The following is a 19549-nucleotide window of genomic DNA, read 5'->3' as shown; positions in this document are numbered from 1 at the left end:
CAACAGGGAGGGAGTAGACCCCCTTTTTTTGTGAGAGATGGGTAGCAGTAGTGAACAAGTGGTTTCTTCCTCAAAAGCTTCTGGGCAGAGGATTTATATAAGACAGCCAGTTGGTGAACAATACCAAATATGCTTCTGAGCAAATGTGAGACAATTCTGGGGTGTCCTAGGAACAGGTAGAATAACTTTCCCCCCCAATGCCAACCATTTTATTTTATTGTAGTGAGATGTACATAATGTCAAATTTAACATTTGTATCATTTTTAAGTACACAGTTCAGTGGTGTTACATACATTCACACTGTGGAGCAACATCACTACCATCCTTCTCCAGAATCGTTTTCATCATCCGAAACTGGAACTTTGTACCTACTGAACCATTAAAAACTACCTCTCCATTCTCCCCTTCTGCAGCCCCTGGGAACCTTACCTTACTTTCTGTCTCCAGGGATTTGACTACTCTAGGTACCTCATATGAATGGAGCCTGCAATATCTGTCATTCTGGGTTGGGCTCATTTCATTGAACATAATGTCTTCAAGGTTCACCAAGGTGCATCAGAATTTCCTTCCTTTTTAAGGCTGAATAATATTCCATTGTGTGTATTCACCACATTTTGTTGATCCATTTATCTGTTGACAACCAGGAGAAGTTTAAATGCAGTGATGTAGGTGGGAACTAACAAGTTAGCAGAGTGCAGACACCAATGCCAACAGGAACTTACTTGCACCCGGAGACCTGGGGACATTCAGGTTCCCGAACTGCACACTTTTTTCCTCTGGCATAGATCTTAATTTATGGCCGAGGAAATGAAACCCAGCTTGCCTAAAGCCACCGAGTACTGAGTACTCTGTTCTCATGCCTTGCCTGTCCCTGCTGACTGCACATGGGCTCTGACTCTGACAGAAATGAATGTGTCGCAGCTCTTCATTAAGCTGCCTAAGGAAAATGGCTCCCAGCAGCATCTGGGCGTCATCCCTCCAGTCAGAATAAAATGCAAATGAATCTCTTTCTGCTGACTAGAGGGTGGATGACAAGAATTGAACTTTCTTTGTTCACATTCTTATTTCCTTTTAAGAAAGTAGATCTTATTCTAGATTGAACCCCTTCAGATCTATTTGTTCATATTCTATTAATAGCTATACAGACTTCGTAAATGTATTCCTGCTACTTGGTTCATCTGACTGATGGAATATTGACAGGATGTGATTTATGTGCACAGAATGGCACAGCTGGAGGGTTACTTGACTATAATTACTTAGGTCTTTACTACCCTCCCTGCAAATGGAAAAGAAAGCATGTGAATATCAAGACACCAATTGTTCCTAGATATTTTATGAAAATACCTAACCTTTTCCTGCATTTTTATCAGCCAAATTGAAGGGAAAATTATCAGATTGCTGTATAGAATTTAATAGCAAATAAATGGGCCTTTGAAATTGCTTAAGAAAACAAGTAGTTGAAATATGATCATCAGAAGTGATATCTGAATTCAATTAGGATAATATGTGTCACATCTCTGATGTTCAATAGGATGTTAATAACAAAATAAATAAATAGCCACATAGAAGATACAACAAAACTTTTTATGAAGAACAATTTATCACCATAACAAGACATACAATCTACTCAACAGATATAAATAGCAAAAGAAAAACTCCAAAGCAAAACTCTTTTTCAGTTTGCTCTCTTACAAAAAAGCCTAAGAAGTAAAATAAAACAAAATTAGGTATTTTCTCTACCTCTAGTCTGTGTCCTTCTGATAGACACAAAAACTTAACATGTATTTGGTTGCAGCAGCCTGTTGACCCACTTAACAAAGGGGAGGGATTGATTTTGTTTATACGATTTTGTGTGACTACAGCTGGGCTGGAGTTTTTCAATGGAAGATATTTCAAAATAGGAAGTAGGTACAAATTTTCAGATCACTCACGCCTGTTGGACTGAATTGCTGTGGCACTCTGAGCTCGTAGTCAGAGTCACGGGACAGCTGTTTCCTTTGGACAGCCTGCACGGCCAGGAGAGACACCATGGGAAAACTCAAGAGTATCACAGAACCTCAGGGTTGGAGAATACTTTCTATACCAATGCACAGCCTGCATGTACGCACAAATAAGCGTTCAGTGACCTAGTTGTTTATTATTATAGTGAGGCATAATCTAAATAGTGATACAGCATTTGGCCAAGTAACTCATGGTGTTTAGTAATTTTTCTATGGGAGACTTGGCTTTGGGAAAGGTTCCCCTCCAACCTACTTGAGTTTAGGAAACTAGAAGCCTAAGAAGACCATGGGATGATGGATTGGGTGGGCTTTACTCTTCTATCACCCCACCACTTCCATACACGCTCATCTTTTTGGTGCACATAGATTTAGAGACTTTATACATAGAAGATGAGCCATTATTTTCTCCCATTTCAGTTCTCTTACATCACACACTTACTGGTCAGAAACAGAAAAAATGTGACCATTTGCTAGTAACAATGCTTCATAGATGATTGAAAAAAAATAGATTACCCCTAAATTCTCTTACCTATACACACATATCTATGCAGTTTAGATAAAATATTAATATTCCATATACAACAATAAAACCCACTATTCTTCCCTTACTGTTAAATCCCTAGATAGTTTATATTTCTTTATGCCTGTTCTTTAGCTTCTTTCCACTCTCGTTTTCACTTTTCTATTTAGTTGATGCTCAAGAGCCTACTGAAATAGACTAACAAGAACTGAACAGAATTTCTCAGGCAGGAATTTCTCATATACAACAGTCTCTCATTCAACTGTGGTGTTGGTCATCTACAAAACTTAAAGAGAGCAAAGCTCACTCTGTAAGGGGTATGTCAGTGGAGGCAACCCATGTCAATGATTGTGCTCGTTCATTTACTTAGACATTGAGAGGAGCCTCTTTTCCCAACACAGTCTAATAATACAACCATGTTCAAACGTGAGTAATCAAGACGGCTTTCAAGAAAAGAAAAATCCCCCTAGAGGTTCAAAGATCCAGTGTAAAAACATTAATATTGTATTCTATGAAAAGATTTTTCAAATTTTAAATGGTCACTGCAAAGGCAAGGTTAGTTAAGAGGGAGTGGTTTTTGGGACTGGGTCTTTTTCATGGAAGAGAGGAATATTTGGTTACCTTCTGAACTTCTACTACGGTTATTATTTCCCCTAATAGAGTTTAGGAACTTGTTATTTCCTCTTCCCATTTTCCGAAGAACTGCAGGTGTGCTTCGCAGGACAGATGTCTGAGGGAAGTGCCTAGGCTTAAAGAAAACCAACTTTGATGCTGCTAGTATATGAGGAAGTTATTCTGTATGATACTGTAATGATCAATACATGACATGCATTTGCAAGCCCACAGAACTGCACAATACAGAGAGTGAACCCTAATGTAAACTGTGGGCTCAGTTAATAATAACGTATGCCTATTGATTGGTCATTCGTAACAAATGTACTATACTAAAGCAAGATGTTAATACTAGGGAAACTGTGGGGACGGAAGACAGAGCACATTGGGATTCTCTGTATTTTCTGCTCAATTTTTCTGTAAAACTAAAGCTGCCCTTTAAAAAGTCTATTAATTTTTAAATAATTAAATGCTTTAAAATATTTATATGTAGTCATAAAAGGCCATTAATAACATAATATTTTAAAAACTAGCCTTTCAAAACCGGTGCGGGCTATGATACTCTAAACCACGGTTTACAAGGTAAGGCGCGGGAAGGCTTTTCTTCCCCGTCCAGTTTGCTCAGCCGCCTTTGGAGCGGTCCAGGACCACCGTCCTCCGTGCAGGCGCGCACTTGCACAATCTTGGAAAGCGCTCGCCTCCCGCCCTCCCCCGCACCTGGTTTCACAAGGGTGCGGGGTACCAAAGGGCAGCTCTCGACGGCTGGCGTGTGCCTCTACGTAGTTGGTGATCCCTGCGAACACGCCGTCCCCCCCGCCCGCGCCCACAGCATCGGCTCCACCTGCCCGCCCATCCCTGCGCATCGCCCACCCGGGCTGGAGCGATCCGCGGCGGTGGTTGAAAGGACGCAGGAGCAGGCGGCGCGCGCGCACCGGGAGCGCGGCGGGCCGGGTGGCTGGGAAGAGAGCCCCAAGCGGGCCTGGTTTGTTTTCCCCTCTCCTGGCCCAGCTCAGGGCGACAAACCCGCAGTGCGACAGAAGCACTTACACACCGATCTGGGCATTCTTCTGAAGTTGGGAAAGCCTGGGTGGTGGTGATTACAGCCTAAACACCCACTTCCCTTGGGGCATTGGAATTTATTCTATTTCAATTGCACAGATTGTTTTCATTCTTCAGTGTTTGAAGTATTGAAGGCTGAAATCTGCCTCTCAGCTCTTTGCATATATTTGTTTTAGAGATGGAGTCACCCGTGTAACACGGGCTGCTCCTATAGTAACTTCAACAAAACAAGATCAGGCTTCCACTAGGGTCGGGAAAGGAAACCTGGCAAGAAAGCCAGGCGTTGCAGTCAGGGATGTGGGGCTCCCCTTCAGGGCCTGGGTGGGAAGAGGTGTCTTGGTGATCTCCCACTGAAGAAAAGCCAGTATGACAACGATGTTTTCATCAAATCCTGCATTATAATAATTCAACCTGATATTTTTAAAAAATTATGACTTTCCCTTTGGGTTAGAAGGAAACATTGGAATTCAGAGTTATTGCTTATTTCAAACAGTTACATGAGGGGAAAGTGTTACACTTAGCTCATATTCATACAATTGCATGCATTATCCTTGATATTACATATACATATGCATATGTATAATATCCTTGATATTATAATTATGCATATATACACACAATGCATACAACATATAATGCATTACAATATATGTAATGTAACAATGTGATAAATATATCTGTAATATATAATGCACATAATATATATACACACAACACATACACTATATAATGCATATATAATTATACATAATGTGCTGTATGTGATGTCATTGTGTAACATTCCATTTATTTTGAAACTTTGTACTTCTGAGCAGATACTGTTTGGAAAACACTTGCACACTTGAAACTTTCAAGTTTATCTTAAATTCTTACATTAAATAGACTTGAGGTTCAAGTTTCTAGATTCAGCCTAAAAAGCAAGGCTCCATTTCCTTCTAAAGGAAGAGTTCTCAACCCTATGAGACCTTATACTTACTTTTTATGACAAATATTTTGTAACACCTCAATTGTCCTAAAATGCATTTCATAGTTAATATGATTTACCTATGACACAATTTTTTAAAAATTAATAATGTTCTAACTAAAATATAGAGGAGAAATAAAAAGAAAGTAATAAATAATAATATAATACAGAGACACAAGGGAAGGTTAATGAAGTAGACATAGGCTTGCCCTTATATGTAGAGCTACATACGAAAGTGGCAGCTACAAATGAAGGCTAATACAGGCACCTCATTGGCAAGTAAAATATCCCAAATCAGTGATTAGGTTTTCTGAATAACAAACAACTCCAAGGAACGCAAGCAAAATAAAGTATGCTCTTCCTTCTTTCCACCTTGTAGTTGTATTCATGGATCCAATTGTACGGTAAAACCACTCAAAAGATATTTTGTGTGTATGTGTAAAATGGAGTTGGATTCTAGGCTCGGATAATCATTAACAGGGTGTTTGGTTTCCTTTATCTTCTTACCCAAATATATGATGGGATATTCAAAAGCTGACAGGTCTTATCCCACGCCACTAGCACTACCAACATCTGTGACAGCAATCATCCCTCCCACCTGAAGTCCAACACATTCCTAGGGGTGATTCCAAAACACCTCTACCTTTTAAAACACTGTTCTAAAAGACAGAACTCTGACTCCAACAGCAATATACTGTATTTTATTCATGGACCTGAGATTTGAATCAAAGAATGGAAGGCAAAGTTGCTGAAAACCAAACTGTCTTAAAACCAAGCTGTGGTCAGTGGATCACAGTGAGGAGTCTCTTCCTAGAGCCTGCCCCTTCAGGAGAGGACGGAAATGACAGTTAATTTACAGACTGAAAGAGCTGGGTCTCCAAAGCTTTCTAAGCCTTTTCTCAGTGTACCTGGCCCCAAGACCAGGTGATGCCTTAGGAGCTCAGTCATGGGAAATAATGCTGTAGCAAATACATGGACAGAGATGAGCTGAATGAAATAGGGGGCAGGGCCAGGGCCGGGGGTGGGGGTGGAAATGACATGGTGCATTCTGTTCCTCCGTCTCCACATAGCTGCCTCCCGCAGAAACCACGTCAAGGGGGCTTGAGCACCCTCCTTCGGGGCTAAGTGCCATTTGCTTGCCTGGAAATAATAAACATTACAGGCAGATCCTATATGCTATGTACCAAATACTGAAGTGGAGATGAGGAGGGTGGGAAGACTGGATTGAGGGGAAGAAGGCAAGGTAATAATTCTCAAACCGTGGTTGCACTGGGATCTCCTGGGAAGCCTTTCAAACATATTGAGGAGCATCCCTTTGGTATTCACTTTTTTTTTCCCAGTAAGTGTTAGCTAATTTTATTAGTTTTATATCCTTATTTTGTATATTATCTGTCCCCAGTCAGATTATTTTTGAGCATTACCTATACATTTCAATATTTTCTCCTTCTGAATTCAGGGCTCAGAATCCTTATTACACATTTTGTTGTGAAATAGAAAACCAGTGACCCTACATTTGTTTCATTGTCTGTTATCCCCTCCACTTAACATTCTATTCATTGAAGCTAAAGCTGACTGTGTAGTCCAATCCCCTTCTCTACTGTGTTCTTTTAACCATGAGCTTACCATCACATGGTCAATGCGATGATGGTCCTCTTTTCTTTTTCCATCTTAACCCGTGCAGTTAACTTACCTTGATCTATGGCAGCATTTTGACTTCGCTGGCCGGAGGCAGGACCTGGGCATCAATTTTACAAGCTCTTCATGTGATTCTCATGTGCAGACAGGGTAGAGAACACTAATCTGGCAACTGGGAACAAAAGAGTGAACATTTATTCCTTTTGTCAGTCTGGATCTCTTACATAGTAATTAAATACATATGGATGCTTCCACAAAGGAAGATGGGCCATAATGTTGTATTTACGTGAAATATTAGCCAGCAGTATGACCTTGGACTGTCTAATTTATCTAAGACTCAATGTCATCTGTCAAAGGAGGTTAGAGCAACTGTCTTATATTAATGTAAGGATTAAATGAGATAATATGTGTAAAGCACTTAGCACTATTCTTGATAGGAAGTGATCAATAAATAAGTGCTGTTTGATCATCATCATCCTATTATTATTTAATGGCATAAAGATATTGAAGATTCATACCCAACATATTTGCCTTCATGAAGAAATGCACAATCCATAATGTAAACATCAACAAAAATCTTTAAATCATTTAATATTCTTAGGTAGTTTTTCCTTTGAACATAGATGGGGGGACTTAGTAGAGTTTCAATGTTCAGAATTTAGAATCTGTTCTGAGTCTTTTTTGGCATTCCCAGCCTTGGACCTCTATCATGTTACTTCTCCACCACAGAAGCGCATACTAGGCTTTGTTTTTCTCTCCAAATATCCCATAGCTATAATTTTGTTCATTCATGCTCTATAAATAATAATCCCAGACTTGCATAGCTAGCGCTTTTCTAGCCCCAAGGGCTCTACAAAATGGACTTGGACCTTCATGTATAATGCATAGTCTGCTGGGCTGTGGAAGGTGATAAGATGGTCTGTGGTACTGAGATTGAAAGAACAGGGTGGGAGAGTCAGGCTCCTAATTGTCACCTCAGTCCAAGGGGCTGTGCCTGAACAGAGGAATGAGCACCCCTGGGGCCCCCTTTCCTCAGAGCCTGGTCCAAGTCACAGAGTCCTGATCAGCTGGATGGGATGAGGCAAATCCAAGGAAGAAAGGGGGGATGCGCTCCCTCCTTAGTGCTAGATCACAGGGCCTCTAATTGTCCCAACTTGTACCTGGCAAGGATCTTATTTGCAAGTGATAGACTCCAACTCCAATAACATAGGAAGGAAGAACATTACTGGAGGGAGTTCTTCGGGAGCTCCCACTCACGTGAGGAGCAGGCTTGGAGATGGAGTGAAAGGAGGGTTAGGCAGGGGGAAACCACAAGCCGGTTCAGTGAGGACACCACGGCTGCTGTCGCCAGCCACCAGACCCCACTGAGGTTGGCCCGAGTTAGTGAGCCTGCTACAGGTGTCATGGCCATGCACTTTTGGGAACTTCACATTCGTCCCCCAGCTGCCACTGTCCACCTGTAAGTGGTTTCCCCACCTCTGCTTCTTGAAGTGCAGCAGCCCCTAAACTGGAGCAGCTTTGGGCTGCCATGCTAGGCCAGCCTGGTGGAAGAGAAAGCTATTCCCCAAAGGACTGAATCTCAGAACAGAGACCCCACCCCTATGACAGTGGATTAAATACCCTTTCCTCTGACATGGGCAAATCAACATTCCCATCCCTGGGAGATGCAGTGAGGGGAAGCTGGAGGGGAGGGTGGGGTTGGAGAACACCAGCAGAGAACATGGTGTGACCCTGGAGGTCGGTGATGGATGGCACCTATTTCTCACCAGTGTTTCATGCCTTCCTGTTTGGTTAACGGCAGTGTTTCTCAGCCAGAAGTCTGTGGTCACCAGTGTTTGAAGAAGTTATTCCAGCAATTGTTTCATTCTATAATTTTATAAATGATCCATGACAAATACCTCTGCCTAATTTGAGAGACTCAGAGAGCATACCAACTAAGCATGTGGAGCTCTTAGTGGAGCAGTTGGAACTGTTAATAGCACAGTCACAGCATGGAATTAGCATCGCCAGGCACAGGGAGGCTCTGCAGTGTTGCTGACTACCATCCACTGGCTCGGACTGCTGGTTGTCACCCCAATCTATGCTCCATGAATACTGTGCCACAGCGAGGCTGGGAGGAGATAGCACTGTTCATAACTCCCCTGGGAGAGGACAACAGGAGGCTCCCGCCGGGGACTCTCCTGCACTCTGCCCTGCATGCTGCTTCCCGCAGCTGACTGACAACTGTATCCTTTAGCTGTACTAAACCGTAATCATGAGAGCAACCACCTTCAATGAGTTCTGTGAGTCCTCTTAACAAATGATGAAACCTGCAGGTGGTCTGGAAGATCCCTGAACCTGCAGCTGGTATCAGAAAGGAGGGAAATCTTGAGAACTCCTGAACTTCACAACAGGCTTCTGGTCCCGACTGCCATTAACTCCAGTAATCAGCGACTCTCCATCTGTGTCCATGCCGGACAGTGTCTCTTGGTTCTCCACTCCCTCCTCCGCTTCCCTCTGTGGCATTTCCCATGCTTCCTCATTCCAGCTGAAGATGAACAGTGGGAAGGAAGGGAAGCGCTATTCTACTTCTGGCCCCATCCGTGGTGGTCCAGTGACCCCTTATAACAGGGGCCTGAACAGCATCTGAAGCTCCAGAACAGCAGGCAGCCAGCTTCTGCTCCCTCTCAGCAGGGGTGGGAGAGCATCCCTAGCCATTCGGTGGCTCCAGCCCCAAGAGAGCAACAGCCTCTGACATCTGGGTAACACCCCCTACTTTCTTTTGCTCTTCTAGCTCTTCCAGCACCTTTGTCAACATTCCCTGACAGTTTTCCTGAAAGAACAATGACCAATACAAATTTCCCTGTGTATAATGGGAATAACAACAATAATAATACCTGTCCTCCTTAGCAGACAGAACTGTTGTGAGTATCCATTATTTAATGGTTACCCGGTTGTTTTGTTAACAGAGAACTATCAAATTTCAAAGTCGTAGGGTCATACAAAGGATCATTCTTGTAAGGAAACAAATACAGAGCAGTGTGGAGGTTCCCTATGTTTATGCATCTCTATTTCCCCAGAGAAAATATTAATCCTAAAACAGCACCTATCACGACTAACAGGAAGCACTCAATAAATGTTTGCTACATTCAGGATGTGTAACTAGGTTCCAAAAATGGTAGTGATGAACCTTTAAAAAACTGAACACTTATTCAGATACATTTCTACTGACTAAAATATTTCAGTTCCTCTTTTTTGCTATTTTCTCAAACTAAACCTGAAAACCTGTTAGAGCCTCCATAACATAGAAGCCTGTTTACCGATCAGATAGAGCTATTGTTGGATTGATCGCCCTCTGGTGGCACCTCAAGAAATTAACTTCTTGTACAGCCTGTGAGTTGTCATTAAAAAAGAAGCAATCTGGTGCTATTGCTATTAAAATCTGAATGGAATATATCTCTCTGTTCTCTTAATGTGCCCAATTGAACACCCATGGATTTTATAATCACAGAAAAGCTTCAATTTTCAAATTAATTTGATGAGGCAGTATAAGAACATTAGGAAGCTGAACAAAAGCACAAATATATATTTAAAAATAACATCCATTTCTAATGTTTATTTTTCCTTTTCCCCAATATGACTCAGTTGAATTATGATAACTCTCAAATGAATCACTTACAATTCAAGTGGTAAATATCTGAGGTTCTTTATAATAGAAAATCCATTTTATTTTACAAACCAAAAACCCAGACTGAGTTTCTTCATCTCAATTTCAAAATAAATCTGAAATCATTAATATGCAGGTTTAAGCATGTTTATCTAAACAGACATGTAAAAACACGTGAAATAAACTTTCTTGGATGATCTATTTAACCAAAGGGTCAAAATTTGTACATTCCTTTCCTGTCACTAGGTTGTCATGTGGGCCAGTGCTTGTCAGCAAGGCTACCTATCCCCAAGCTATGGGCAGAGCAGGGGACCCTGTTTGTTTTGTGTTCAAGATGAGACAGGACATGATTTGCACCAGGCCACACAAATGTTTCTAAGCAGCTGCATTATACCATACAAGAAGGGAAACTGTTTGAGCAAGGAGTTACTTAACTCACACTATATACATATATATATATGCATACACACTCACCCCTATGCAATTTTTATATATAAACTGAGTAAAATTATTTAAACTTTCAAATGTTTTACATAGACAAAAAGTTCGTGCCAAGCAAATATAAGAGAAATGGGTATTGTCAGATGGGAGTCACAGAATATAAAGATGGAAGACACCCTTCCCCATCCCCCAGAGAGCACAATGAGTTGAACCAATCTGGGTCCAGCCTCTTTTTAGTTCCTGTTCAGCAGGCATTGGTCATTTATACGGCCTGTGACTGTATTGCACTCTTCTTCTGGTTTCCAAACAAGCACCCTTATTCCAGTTGTCCTGCTCCCTCCCACTCCTACTATTTTGCACTGGGTGTGGTCAGAGCAGATGACTTGTCTTTTGGTTTGTAAGTAGCTGGACCAAGAGCACCATCTGAGCTTGATATACAGGACTGTGTGTCACCTAGAGATTGCTGACTGTGAGCTGGATGCACTAGCTGCACAGGACCTGGGGTGTCTCCACTGTGGGAGGATGAGTGTGCTTTGTGCACAGAAAAAGGGTGAGCACGGGTATGTGTGTTCACCAGCATGGTGGCAAAGACTGTTACTTGTTTGAATATTTGACCTCCCCCTGTTCAATAACAATAGACTTTCAACAGCTCATAGTTAACTGTTTACAGAACCAAGACATTTCCCCCAACCACTCCTGCAACTACTGTGTGGTTATGTGACTATGTTCCAACAGATGGGATATAAGCCTAAATAATGTGCATGACTTCTGGGTGTGACCTTAAAAGGAAATGCACATTCTCCCTTCCAATTTCTCCTTCTTTCCACTGACTGGAATGCACACAGAATGCCGAGCTGTCTGGAACATGTGGGTGAGAACAACATGCTAGGAATGGTGGAGCCACAAGATAGAAGGATTCTAGGTCCTTGACATCATTGCATTACAGAGCCAAGCCTTAATGTCTGAGAGAGATAAACTTCCGTGTCATTTGAACCACTGCTACTTAAGGTCTTTTTCTTACACAGTCAAATCTTTATTCTAAGAAACATGCCAATGAAAGAAGCAGATCTCATAAAGGGCAGAATGTAACAAATCTTGGAGATTTGGGGGGAAAAACATTCTGGAGATTTGAAGTTCAATCTCTAACCCAAAGAATGAGAGAGAGTGCTCGCTTCGGCAGCACATATACTAAAATTGGAACAATACAGAGAAGATTAGCATGGGCCCTGCACAAGGATGACACACAAATTCGTGAAGTGTTCCATATTTAAAAAAAAAAAAAGAATGAGAGAGATTAGCAAGGAAAAGCCCTGAGAAGAGAATGAGAACAGGATGTGAGGTACGGAAGGAATTTAAGTATGGAAGAAGATAGAAGGTATTTCATGCCAGACCTGGAAAGGTAAGAATCCAGATTATTCTGAACCTTGTAGCCATTTTGATTAAGGAAGGTGAAGAAGATGAAAAGCCAAAAGTGAATGTGTATTCCTAGCCTGACGAATCCATATGGATTGTAGAACCATTTACTGAGAAAAGAAACAACAGGGAAGTAGTAGGTTTCGGTGGGATAACGATGAGCTCACTTTGGGATCTGCTGCATTTGAAGGGTTTGCGATTAGGCAAATAGTTGTGTGGATCTGAATTAAGATCTTGGGTAGAAATAGAAGTGTTGGAGTCACTAACAAGTGGATGGTAAATAAAGCTAGAGGAATGGATAAGAACACCTAGGGTGAAAGTCTATACTGAGAAGAGAGTATAAGAGAGCAGGAGAGGGTCTAAGATCCAGAATTCCTACATTAAACAACTGAGTGGAAGAGTGGGAACCAGGGAGATTGAGAAGGAATGGCCAGAGAGAAAGGAAGCCAGGCAAGTGTGTTGTCATGGAGACCAAAGCAAGCAGGTGTTTCAGTAAATAAAGAAGGGCCAACAACGTTGGTGGATGCTGAACGGTCACACAGGATGGGCTCTGACAAGAGCCTACTGGGTTTAACTTCATGGAGGTAACTGGTGACCTCAATGGAGCAGTAAAAGCCCTGGACTGTGAGGATGGAATTGAATTAAGGTGGATTATATAGTGAGTGGATGGTGTGGAAGAAGAGACAATTCTTTTAAGAGATTTAGTTCCAAAAGGGAAAGGAGAGACAGGGAAAGAGAGTGAGCAGCAGCTGTAGGAGTTCTGAGGTTGAGGGAGGTGTTTTCATCTTTCTGAGCTGAAAAACTGAGCGGGGCCTGTTTAAATACAAAAGGGAAAGGCCATTTGCAGGGACAAAATGGAAAATATAGGGAAGAGTGGACAATGCAAAATTCAAGGCCCCTGAGAAGGTAGGAGAAGAGGGGAATTCAGAGAACATGTGGTAGTATTCGCTCAGGAAATGAAGGAGGGAAGGAGGAATGAATGGGTGGATGAGGGATGGGACTAGGGTGAAACAAATGAGGCACTCACCTTGGGCACAAAATTTGAGGGGGCACCAAAATCACAGTTATTGAGATAGAGACAATTTTAGTTCAATTTCTTGCTAAAAAAATCACTGCAAACATCTATGATGAACAAAATTCACTGCAAACATCTATGATGAACAAAATATCAACATTTTAAGCAAAGGCAAGATCAGATATGGGTAGGTGAAGTCTTGGTGGTGGAGAGCTGTAATCGTTTTCTTCCGAAGGTCTCCATTTCCTCTGTGACACAGGAGGGGAGGTCTTCTGGTGAGGGTAAGTGGAGAAGCCGACTAGATGCTGGAGGTGAGAGCAGAGATCTGCAGTGGAAGTTGTGGAGGTGGAGGGCAAGATGAAGAGACCTGATAGAGTTGCCAGGGATGATTAGAGACCAGATGAAGATATAATTACTAATTTATCCAGGCACTCATCTCCCTGTTGTGTGATCTCTAAGGCATCTCTCAGAAGTCCTAGAAAGCACGGAGAAGGCAGACAGAGTCATCATCATGGCGGTTTTATCAGGGAAAGAAATTTAGGATGTTGGCAAGAGGTTTAGTTATGATAATAGACCACAGAACCTTAGCTGGTGAGGGAGGAAGTCAAAACAAAATTATCCCCTTAAATTTTGAGGAATAAACTCAACCAAATGTGAAATTATAGCCCCCAAATAGAATGCAAACGTCACATGTTGTGCACTGGATCGTGTACTCGTATGCTTCACATGCTGAAGTCCTAACCCTCAGCCACTTCAAAATGTGACTATGAAGGAGACAGGGATCTTCCAAGAGGTAATTAAATTAACAGAAGGGAATTAGGGTGGTCCTAATCCAATATGACTGGTGTCCTTACAAGAAAAGGAAATTTGGGTGCAGATAATCACAGAGGGAAGAAGATGGCTGTCTGCACACCAAGGCGGGAGGCCTCGAAAGAAACCAGCCTTGCAGACACCTTGATCTTGGACTTCTAGCCTTCACAGTTATGAGAAAATAGATTTCTATTGTTTAAGACACCCAGTCTGGGATACTTTGTTATAGCATCCCTAGCAAACTATTACACCATAGATCTTCATATTATAGAAACAGTGATGGACCTTCATAACTCATTAGCTACCTCCTTCTCCCATGAACCCTAGAGAAATTCTAGAATTAAGAAAAAAGCATGGATTTGAGAAATGAACAACTATCACCATGAAGAAAAAAGCATGGATTTGAGAAATGAACTATCACCACAACAAAATGAGAAATTCCTTGGGAGTCTGAAGGCAGTTTTGAAGTGGTATGGGAGGTACATGTGTTTGAGGCAGGAGGCTGACGCAGCCTGGGGTAGTGGGCAACCAGAAGCAGCCGTGAGAAGGCCTGGAGGAAAGCAGAAATCAGCAGCAGGCTCCTGAAGCTGCCCCATGCCTTACATCGGGGTAGAAGTACGAGGGCACCTGGCAGGGGAGAGAGGCCCATGAGAACAGGAACTGACCAGCTCCCTTCAGGCTTGACTTCTTTGCCTCTCTCCATCCAAATCCCAGGGCTGCTGGATCATGAACTGAGGAGCCGGTCTCTCAAAGCTACTCCTTCCTAAGAGATTAAAGGTGACACTCGCAACAGAGTAGCTGCCTGATGAAGGCAACAAATGGGAGTGATCAGCACTAATAAAGGGGACTGGGGTTCATTGGCTTCCTTGCTAAATTCATCTGGAGGGTCACACAGGCCTCCCCCTCAGTTCACCAGACTCTTCCATGGGCACATGAGCTCACAGGCCAAAATAACCCGGCATCTGTGGAGGACAGAGAGAACATGAAATAAATGCAAACAGCACAGTGAATCACACTTACCAACTGAATGAGAATTATTACAACAGATGAACCAAAAAATTAAAATATGCATGATGAATGTACTTAAGAAGAAAGAAGGAGATATTAGCAATATGAACAAAGAATAAGAAATTATTAAAAAGTGGAAATGTGAGCTCTGAAAAATGAGAGTGTGTTAAGGGAAATGGTGCGGATGGGGCCTGAACAAGGTGAGGAGAGGAGTTGCTGTAGACACTGACAGCCAGGAGGGACAGCTTGGTACCCTGACTCTCTCGGTATGTTCTCAAGATTGCAGAAGAACCACAAACCACTAAAATTGTATTCTTTGATACCCCTATTGGCTTTTTCAAGCTGCTGTCTAATCAGTATATCCTAAATATGTATACATCAATCACAGTACCCAGGACTGGGTACTTTTTCCTCCCTTCTCTGTCTTATAAGTTCAGTTTTTGCCTTTGTTCCTTAACAATAGTCTAATGACTGCCTTCCTCATGTGACTAAATTTCTGAAGCAAGTTAATTGAACGTCTCTGAGTTATTCTTGGGCTAAATAAAATAGGTGGAGGGAAAAAACAATAATAGGGAAAACAGCAGGGTGGATAGAGCTGCAGGATAAGTTCGAGATTTGTAACATCATATTGAGGCATTTTCCCAGGAGGCAGCAGGAAGAAATAAAGATATGGAAAACATAAAAAGGAAAGATAAGAGGCGCGGAGGACAGAAGCAATATCCAGAAATTGTGAGTCCCAGATAGGGGAAAAAAAACTATACAAAAGACACACTCCACAGAAATAATGAAGGTAAGTTTCCCTAAGTTAGTGGAAAAGAAAGACCTCAGACTGAAAGAAGTCACAGAAAACCAAACAGAAAAGGAAAATCACTACCTAGATCCATGACAGTGAAATGCAAAAATTACATATGAGAAATTTCCAGAGAGGAAGACTAGACCATCTAAAAAAGATCAAGAATCATGTTGACATGAGACTTGGAAAGCAACATGAGATACGAGAAGAAAATAAAGTAATATTTTTAAAGTATTGAAGGAAAACACTTGCAGAGAACATTATACTAAATAGAGAAGTTTTATAAGCAATTCCCATGAGATCAGCACTGGTACCATTACTATTAATAAATTACTAAGGCTCCTGGCCAATACAATAAGAAAAAGGTAAAAGGGGCGTAAAGGTAGGAAAAGTAAAGCTAAAACATTATTTGCAGAAATATAATCATCCATTTCAGAAAAGAGCAACAGAATTAAAAAACTATTAAAATTCATAAGGAGGTTTAGGAATTACAACAATCAATAGTATTTTTCTCATCACAAATAACAACCTAAATTTTTAAAAGCATGCCATTCACAATAATATAAAGTAATACACCATTCATAATGGCAACAAAAGCCATAATGTGTCTAGGAGTTAACCAAGAATGTGCTAGATCTTTACAGACAAAATTATAAAATTAAAAAGGCATAAAAGATGACCTGAATAAACTGTTATATTTTTCAATAGGATGAACTAATATTAATGTATCATTTCTCCAGAAATTAACCTAATTAATTCAATTTTGAGCAAAATTTTTGTTGGAGTTTTTTGAGGCCCAATAAAAGTGGGCTAAAATGTATGTAAAAGACAAAAAATCCATAAATAGTTAAGTCAGTCTTGGAAAAGAAGGGTAAAGAGATGGAACTTGCTTTATAAGGTATTAAAGGCATACTGCAGCAATAGAAACAGCATGGGAAAAGTATAAAAAGAGATACCACAGACCAGTAGAACAGAGCAGGGTGCTCAGATACAAACCTAAACATAAAGAATATACAACATGGGCACCAGGCAGCAATGCATAAACAATTTACAAACAAATAGCATTCTACTTTGTGAAGGTCACATATTTATTTCAGCTTAGAACAATTCATAAACCCTGGTATCTAACAATACCTGAACACAGATCTATTACTGACAGTGGATTAAATAATCCAGGGATATTGTAACTAAACAAAGGGCAGGTCCATTTTTCACTGGGGTTAATAAGAGAATAACCAATTCCAAAACCTCTCTTTTGGTCTTGTGTGATAATGTTTATTGAGGGAAACTTTCCCCTTAGCTGTCCAATTAGGGTACATATTTCTTCAGGCAAAAGGCACTAGCATCACTGGGATTTCTCCGAGGGTGGTATGTGAAAAGTAACAGCAAAATTAACATTTAAAAACACTTGGGCCTGCATGCTGATATCATACAAAGGAGAGAATGGGATACTGTGGATATCTTGAACATTCCAGGCACATTCTCAGCTCAGGAGCTTTTCACCTGTTGCCTGCTTTGCCTGAAATTCTCTCTCCCCAGATATCCTCACAGTTTACTCCCTCACCTCCTTCAGGGCTTTGCCCAAATAGCACATCACCAGAGATGTCCCATAACCACTCTACGTAAAACTGCAAACCCCGTACCAACATGGGTATCCCCCCCATTCCCCCTTACCTGCTTAATTATCACCATACTGTAAACATTTTATGTCTTTTGTTTACTGTCTGTATTCCATTTGAATGTAAACTCCACCAGGACCAAGAGTTTGTCATTTTGTTCGATATTCCTTCTTACTATGTAGAAGGTGCTCAATAAATATTGATTGAATGAATGTTTATTGCATTTTAGCATTTCCATAGATACAGGCAACAGTACTAAGGAATAAGCCCATCATTTGCAGTGCAGGTAGAATCTTAGTCTATTTAACAGTTGAGACACACGTATCAAATAAAAAACTTCAAGTGGAACAGTTTATAACTACTGCTTATCAATGTGGATCCTCGCAGTGCTCACTGGGTTATTTTTTTTTCTCTGAGAGAAAAAGAGATCTTTTAGGTGAAAGAAGAGAGATGGGATTAGCAGCTCTTGTAAATTTTTTGGCCATTGTGTGTCAAGACTCAAAGTCATTATGCAGAGAAAATGAATAAATCCTGGAAAAAGATAATCAGTTCAGTTGGGCTTTAGAAGTCTTTATAATTTCTGAATCTATAAACCTGAAATACAAAGGTAAGCCTGTAGTTACATGAGAAAAGCTACAGTCCACTTCATAAAAGCAGGTGCAATCAAAAGTAAAATGGTCGATTACCAATTGTGTCTCTTTCTCTATTAAGAAATCATATTTTCTATAGTGCTAAATGTGCTATCCATCCCATCCAGAGATTTTTAAAAAAATTTCAGATATTTCATTTTTCATCTCAGAAACTCGATTTGCTTTTTCTTAAAAAAAAATCTTAGTCCCTCTCCTGTTACCTTTAAATATTTGAGCATACTGAGTACAATTATACTAGGCGTTTTAAAGTTCTTGTCTGTCAAAGGCATCACTTTTGCATTTCTGGATGTTTCTATTGGCTCTGTATTTTTACCTGGCATGTCCATTAATTTTTTTACTGGATGTGTGATACTTTGAACTTAATGTTGAGTCCTGGATTTCGTAATCTTTTAGAGAGAATTAGCCTTTGTTCTGGCAGACACGTTTCTTACAGAGCAGTCTGATCCTTTCACAGGGCTTGTCCAGCAGCTTTTGAAGGATTTACAAAAGCTTTCACTCTAGACCCTAGAGTCCAGGGCTAGTTTACCTCATTACTAAGGCATGCCTCTTCTGGGGTCTGTACAGCGTATTCCATGTGTTCAACAGTCTCTACACTTGGGCTGAAGGGAACTCAGATGCTTCCAGTCCTCTGTGAGCTCTGAAAAAGTGATTTGGCTTGCTGCTCCCCAGTAATCGTCCTTTCCTGGCTTTGCGGAGTTTCACATTACATATTAACTGGTTTTTATTCAGCTAAAGATTCAAGGATACTCATGCATATTCTGAAGCTCTTTCTCCATGAACTTGGCCTCCCCGAGTGGGCTAAAATCCAGTCCGTCTTTTCAACTCAAAACCTCTGTCCTCTCAGTGAGACCTTCCGTCTCTGAGTTCCCCTTCCCTGCACCTCAAACTGGAAACGGCCTCTAGGCAGAAAGCCAGGGTGATACCGGGTTCTCCTTGCTTCTTTTCTCTAAAGTACAATAGTCCAGAGTTGCCTGTTGTCCAGTGTCTGAACAGATGTTTCATGTATTTTGTTCAGTTTTTTAAATAAGCCCAGACCCATTTACTCATCTCGTGCAGGGGGGACGTCCTAAACTCCTTATGGAAAATAAAACTTGTTTTATAATTGTACTTGCTATGGTTAAAATTCACCTCTCTATGGTAGCCCTTGTTTCCCTTCTCAGGAAGTAGTGGTTTCCCTTACGTCCTCTTGTGACCAGAGTCTAGCCTAGCGCGTAAATCCAACACGTCAGGCGCGTCACCTCTGCGCGGGAACCTCGAAGCCCCTTTCCTCCCGCGCGCGTCTCCCTCACTTTCTTCCTCCCTCCCGCGTCGGCAGATGCGCTCGCGTTCCGCGGGAGCCGGCTCACTGCGCCTGCGCGGCGTGT

At 41.3% G+C, this 19549-nt stretch overlaps 1 long non-coding RNA gene and 1 other non-coding gene across 2 annotated transcripts; one reads left to right on the top strand and one right to left on the bottom strand.

Moving 5' to 3' along the window:
• Positions 1-12041: 12041 nt before the first annotated feature.
• LOC118968249 (U6 spliceosomal RNA) lies at positions 12042-12148 on the top strand. Its single transcript, XR_005055808.2, has one exon. It is a non-coding gene; the product is annotated as a U6 spliceosomal RNA (small nuclear RNA).
• Positions 12149-13442: 1294 nt separating this feature from the next.
• On the bottom strand, positions 13443-19536 carry LOC140845218 (uncharacterized). Its single transcript, XR_012123992.1, has 2 exons — positions 17591-19536; positions 13443-15077 (listed from the first exon to the last, which is right to left on the bottom strand). It is a non-coding gene; the product is annotated as an uncharacterized lncRNA (long non-coding RNA).
• Between the last annotated feature and the right edge of the window lie 13 nt (positions 19537-19549).

The sequence above is a fragment of the Manis javanica genome, chromosome 12 (genome assembly GCF_040802235.1).
Source record: "Manis javanica isolate MJ-LG chromosome 12, MJ_LKY, whole genome shotgun sequence".
In the NCBI taxonomy this organism is placed as follows: domain Eukaryota; kingdom Metazoa; phylum Chordata; class Mammalia; order Pholidota; family Manidae; genus Manis; species Manis javanica.
Note: the sequence above shows the minus strand (reverse complement) of the source record. Positions and strands in the feature narration are given on the sequence as shown.